Source organism: Myotis yumanensis, unplaced genomic scaffold (genome assembly GCF_028538775.1).
Source record: "Myotis yumanensis isolate MYYU_CA2020_CCGP unplaced genomic scaffold, mMyoYum1.0.hap1 SCAF_6, whole genome shotgun sequence".
Taxonomy (NCBI): Eukaryota; Metazoa; Chordata; class Mammalia; order Chiroptera; family Vespertilionidae; genus Myotis; species Myotis yumanensis.
The window spans coordinates 44,169,045-44,175,410 of NW_027223757.1; the positions used below are offsets into that span (position 1 = coordinate 44,169,045).

Here is a 6,366-nt window from a genome sequence, read left to right on the forward strand (position 1 = left end):
AAAATGAAAAAAGAATCCAAAAATACAAAGATAGTGTAAGGAGCCTCTGGGACAGCTTCAAACGTACCAACATCCGAATTATAGGAGTACCAGAAGATGAGAGAGAGCAAGATATTGAAAACCTATTTGAAGAAATAATGACAGGAAACTTCCCCCAACTGGTGAAAGAAATAGATTTGCAGGTCCAGGAAGCACAGAGAACTCCAAACAAAAGGAATCCAAAGAGGACCACACCAAGACACATCATAATTAAAATGCCAAGAGCAAAAGACAAAGAGAGAATCTTAAAAGCAGCAAGAGAAAGAAACTCAGTTACCTATAAGGGAGTACCCATACAACTGTCAGCTGATTTCTCAATAGAAACTTTGCAGGCCAGAAGGAAATGGCAAGAAATATTCAAAGTGATGAATGCCAAGAACCTACAACCAAGATTACTTTATCCAGCAAAGCCATCATTCAGAAGTGAAGGTCAGATAAAGAGCTTCACAGATAAGGAAAAGCTAAAGGAGTTCATCACCACCAAACCAGTATTATATGAAATGCTGAAAGGTATCCTTTAAGAAGAGGAAGAAGAAGAAAAAGGTAAAGATACAAATTATGAACAACAAATACACATCTATCAACAAATGAATCTAAGAATCAAGTGAATAAATAATCTGAGAAACAGAATGAACTGTTGATTATAATAGAATCAGGGACATAGAAAGGGAATGGACTGACTATTCTTGCGGGAGGGGGGAAGGGGTGTTGGAGATGCGGGAAGAGACTGGACAAAAATCGTCACCTCTGGATGAGGACAGTGGGTGGGGAGTGAGGGTGGAGGGTAGGGTGGGAGCTGGAAGGAGGGGAGTTATGGGGGGGAAAAAGAGGAACAAATGTAATAATCTGAACAATAAAGATTTAATTTAAAAAAAAAAGTATTAGATATGTCCCCTTTTTTCCCCCTTTGACCCCTTCTCTCCAGGCATACTGCACTATAGTCTGTATCCATGAATTAAAAATAAATTCTGGCCCTAACCAGTTTGGCTCAGTGGATAGAGCGTCAGCCTGAGGACTGAGGTGTCCCAGGTTTGATTCCAGTCAAGGGCATGTACCTTGGTTGCGGGCACATCCCCAGTAGAGGGTGTGCAGGAGGCAGCTGATCGATGTTTCTCTCTCATAGATGTTTCTAACTCTCTATCCCTCTCCCTTCCTCTCTGTAAAAAATCAATAAAATATATTAAAAAAATAAATAAATAAATAATAAAAATAAATTCTGAAATAATCTATTTAACAAGTTTAATTAAATAAAAAACTTTCATTATGATGATATGTAAGTTGAAAAAAACCTAGGGTTTGTTCAATAAATAATGTTTTTAATTTTTTAAATAATATATCATTCAAGAAAAAAAGAATATTAATACTTGAAATAGTAATCTAAATAATCTACACTAATAAAAGAGAAACATGGTAATTAGCGTACGACCACTACCCTTCCCATTGGCTAATCAGCATATCCTTATGCAAATTAACTGTCAGCCAAGATGGCGGCCGGCAGCCAGGCAGCTGGAAGTGAACATGAGGGTTGCTTGCTCCAGTGACTGCAGACTCCAACGTTCCCCTCCTAACTTGCCGGCCTCTCAGCTGCAACTCTAAGCAACTATGTACTATGTTGCAAATAAGAAGCTAAACAAAACCCCAGAAACTGGCTTTCAGTCAGCCCTGGACCGCAACATTGTATCGATGTTTTCAGCAGTGAGGCCTCAGAGCTAAAGCTGGCCCAGAATAAAAAAAAAAAAGAAAAAGAAAACAAGAAGCGGTTGGGAGCTTCAGTCACTCTTGGGAGCTTCAGTCACTCGCCAGCTGGAAAACAGCCCTCATCCCCTCACCCAGACTGGCCAGGCACCCCAGTGGGGACCCCCACCCTGATCCAGGACACCCTTCAGGGCAAACCAGCCAGCCCCCACCCGTGCACCAGGCCTCTATTCTATATAGTAAAAGGGTAATATGCCTCCCGGCACCAGGATCAGCGTGACAGGGGGCAGCGCCCAAACCCCCTGATCGCCCTGCGACTCTGTGTGTGACAGGGGGCGGGGCCACAACCCCCTGATCAGCCCTGCTTTGTGCCTGATAGGGGGGAGCTCCCCAACCCCCTGATCGGCCCTGCTCTGTGAGTGACAGGGGGCAGCGCCCCAACCCCCTGATTGGCCCTGCTCTGTGAGTGACAGGGGGCAACGCCCCAACCCCCTGATCGGCCCTGCTCTGTGCGTGACAGGGGGTGGCACCGAAACCTCCCCATCGACCCTGCCTTGAGTGTGACAGGGGGCGGTGCCCCAACCCCCCAATCGGCCCTACCCTGAGCGTGACTGAGGGTGGCATCGCAACCTCCTGATCTGCCCTGCTCTGTTCATGATGGGGTGGTGCCCCAACTCCCCAGTCGGCCCTGCTCTGAGCCTGACCAGGGGCTGCACTTAGGGATTGGGCCTGCCCTCTGACACCTGGGAGCAGGCCTAAGCCAGCAGGTCGTTATCTCCCGAGGGGTCCCAGACTGCAAGAGGGCACAGGCCGGGCTGGGGGACCCCCCCCCCAAGTGCACAAATTTTTGTGCACCGGGCCTCTAGTCCTATATAATAAAAGGCTAATATGCAAATTGTCCCCTTAACAGGGAGTTCAACAAGGGGCGGGGTTGGCTGGCCAATTGCCTGCGGGCCCCCCCCCACTGGCCCCACCCTCAATCACCCCCCTAATCCCATTGGGGCGGGGCTGGCCAGCAACCTCCCATATTCCCTCCTCCCTCCCCCCCAGCCAGCAGGGCCCAATCGGCCTCATGGGCCAGCCGGACCTCACCTGTGCACGAATTCATGCACCAGGCCTCTAGTTTATCCAATAAAACAGAATGATTTGGGACTTATGGGTATGCATCAAATGAGCACTGTTGCTAAAGCCCAAATTATTCCGTCGTTCATCATTTAGCCAAGTACAATCAAAATCTTTTTTTTTTAATGTATTTCTTTATTGATTTCAGAGAGGAAGGGAGAAGGAGAGAGAGATAGAAACATCAATGGTGAGAGCGAATCATTGATCGGCTGCCTCCTGCCGGCCCCCTACTGGGGATTGATCTCACAACCCAGGCATGTGCCCTTGGCCGGAATCGAACTGGGGACCCTTCAGTCCACAGGCTGACGCTCTATCCACTGAGCCAAGCCGGCCAGGCCTACAATCAAAATCTTGAGGTTTTGACTATCATAAAGTTTTAGATGTTTCCATTCTTAGTCACATCGTATTTAATTTATAAATAAACACCATTTGTTAAAAACAAGAAGCATAAGGGTTACTGCCATTGAACCCAACAGGTTGATGTAAGGCACATAAAAAATGAAAATAAAATTACACAAAGATTATTTTACCCAATTAATAAGTTGCAACCACCTGTTTATAACTCTCCTAAAGTACATCAAGATGTCTCTAAAAAATAATATCAAAAGAATAAATTATAGTAACTATCAATTTGTCTTTGCGTTTGTTGGAAATAAAGACCACACTATAAATGTGCTCTTTGAATTGGAAAGCTTGCAGAAAGCAAGCTAAAGAATTCTCTGGTTATCTCATTAAAAAAAAGAGAAAACTATAACAAATAAATAATCTTAAATCCAAAATACAAGAATTGTAAAGCAATTTTATCTATGCTTTAAGACAAAATTAAACTTTTATGTCCAAATCAATATATATTAAATACTTTAAACCCAAAGTAATATATCATTTACTAATTTTTCAATATATCATTTTTGTTAGGTTATTAAAGTAAATGTATCCATATGTACCACATAAAAAGAAGTACCACATACTTTTCTAAATTAAAACACTTTTACTTAAAATAATTTCTGTAGAATATCCATCAAAAATCACAAGCAGTGCCGAAACCGGTTTAGCTCAGTGGATAGAGCGTCGGCCTTCGGACTGAAAGGTCCCAGGTTCAATTCCGGTCAAGGGCATGTACCTGGGTTGCGGGCACATCCCCAATAGGAGATGTGCAGGAGGCAGCTGATCGATGTTTCTCTCTCATCGATGTTTCTAGCTCTCTATCTCTCTCCCTTCCTCTCTGTAAAAAATCAATAAAATATATTTAAAAAAAAAAAAATCACAAGCAGTTCTTAAGGGGATTTACCAGATTATAAATGACTGTGAAAGAGATTCACAATCAAGTGGATTTGGAAAACAGTCATCCATAGGGTTCTCTCTGGCTCTACCTGCCGGCTGCAGGCCGGAAGTCCTTCAAGAGGGACAGGGTCCTTCGGTCCACCATCAGCATCATATGCAGGCAGGAGAACTGGCTTCTGATTCAACTCTGCAGGCTTTGGTTTCTAACTTTATAAAATGAGGATAATAGTGTTTCCTTCCGGAGACTGTTATACACAGTAAGTGAGGTGGTGAATGGAAGTGGCCAGTACAGTGATTAGGCATGTGGTCAGCATTCAATAAACTGCAGATGTGTTTCTATAACATGTATAATGTAGCTATAGATCCCCAGAAGAGGCACACGAATTCAAATTCTAACTATGATCTAATTAACTGATACGGGCAACTTAACTGCGAGGAAAGCAGAAAGTTAAAAGAGGAAGGAAGATCTTTCTCGTAGGAAGGAAAAGGCACAAAATGTGAAGACAAGAAGTAGTGACAGGCAGCTGCGACCTATTGGTTGCCCGGTGTCAAACTCAGCCCTCCTCAGGCTCCCTCTGCAGCACAAGATCCCACTCTGTCCCCTTCAGCACACCCCAGGGCCTCTCTTTTAAATTTTTTTTTTTGCGGGGGGGGGGGGGGGGCTCTTTTAGGATCTAGGCGAGCAGAAGAAGCTGAAAGACCCCTTCTCATCCTGTCTGTGAAGATGTCAACAGACACTAGTATTTATTTTGTGAGAAAGTGGCATTTGAGTAAAATTTGTCAATTTTCTTTTGGTGAAATATAGCTATGTCTGCAGGTTTAACACTCTTTGTAGGAGAGCAAGTACTTCCTGGAGATGCTGAATAGGGGAGTGCTTTGCTGTTAAGAGTCCCAGTTCTTTCCATGCTGCTGTATGGGGGAGGAAGGCAGACCTGGAGTGGATATTGTTGCCCTGGGCAAGCCTGCTGGGCTTAAAGAGCTGGAACCCACCGAGCTGAACAGCAGCCTCCTCAGACACGCTCTGCCACCTGCCCTCAGGTGAGCTCAGGACAACTGGCGCTCAGCTCTGCCCTGCAGTTGTGGCACGGAGGGCGTGGTCTGGGGCCTTCTCTTGGTGCTGGCAGGCCTGCCTGCCTTGGAAGTCGAGGACCTGATAGATAGACAGTTCCTTCTCCCGGACTGGGAGGACCTGCAGCTGGGCGGGATGATCTGCGCAGGGCTCCTGTGCATCGCTGGAATCGTGTTCGCCCTAAGTAGCAAATGCAAATGCAAGCACAGTCAGCAGCAGGGCCCCTTATCTGAGAAAGCTATCCGCTCATCACTTCAGGTTCTGTCAGTACCTGCTGAGCACAGGACCAGCTTCGTGGCACCTCCTGTGCCAGCTCCCATGCTGTTCCCTCCCCACTTGGGGGCCTTTCTCTCCGAGGCTCAGCCTTAGGCTCCCTTCTGATCTGGAGGTGGTTCAAAGCTTATTTCTAAATTAAACTGGTCTCACTCCTCAAAAAAAAAATCCTATCTAATAAAAGAGTAATATGTAAATTAACCATCACTCCACGACAAAGATGGCGGTGCCCATAGTGGCCGGGAAGGGATGCTGGCTGCGTTGCCCCGGCAACATGAGCCCAGAGTCTTGGCCCGGCTGCATGGAGGGAGGGGAAGGCAGGGGCCTTGGGCTGGAGTCCGGGGCGAGGGACACTGGGCTTGCACCGACGAGAGCCTAGCATCCGTGCCGAAGGAGGGGAGGGGAGGGGCCTGGGGCTGGAGTCTGTGCCCTGGATGAGCGGAGGGAGGGGAGTGCAGAGACCTCAGGCCGGAGTCCACGGCAAGGGATGCTGGGCTCCCAACGACGAGAGTCCAGCATCTGCGCCCAAGTGGAGGGAGGAGAGGGAAGGGGCCTCGGGCCAGAGTCCAAGGCAAGGGATGCTGGCATCGTTGCAGGCCAGGCTGAGGGACCCCCCCCCCCCATGCATGAATTTTGTGCATCGGGCCTCTAGTAATAAATAAAGTAAAATAAAATGTGAAGACAAAATAGGCAAAAAACATACTTTTGCCTAAAGTATGTTTAAGATAAACAAAACATCTGAAAGTAACATACATGTACTTGCCTCCCTCTGAACCAGCATGCACCCGGGAAGCTAGCTCCCAGGAAGTAGTCCAATGAAATACAACATAAGGAGGATTGAGTCAGAACCAACTTCCAGAGAGTTGCCGCCATGTAGCATAATCACC

General features: G+C 46.5%; 1 pseudogene; it reads left to right on the forward strand.

The window, feature by feature from the left end:
* Positions 1-5,050: 5,050 nt before the first annotated feature.
* LOC139012842 (FXYD domain-containing ion transport regulator 4 pseudogene) lies at positions 5,051-5,484 on the forward strand (annotated as a pseudogene).
* Positions 5,485-6,366: the final 882 nt, after the last annotated feature.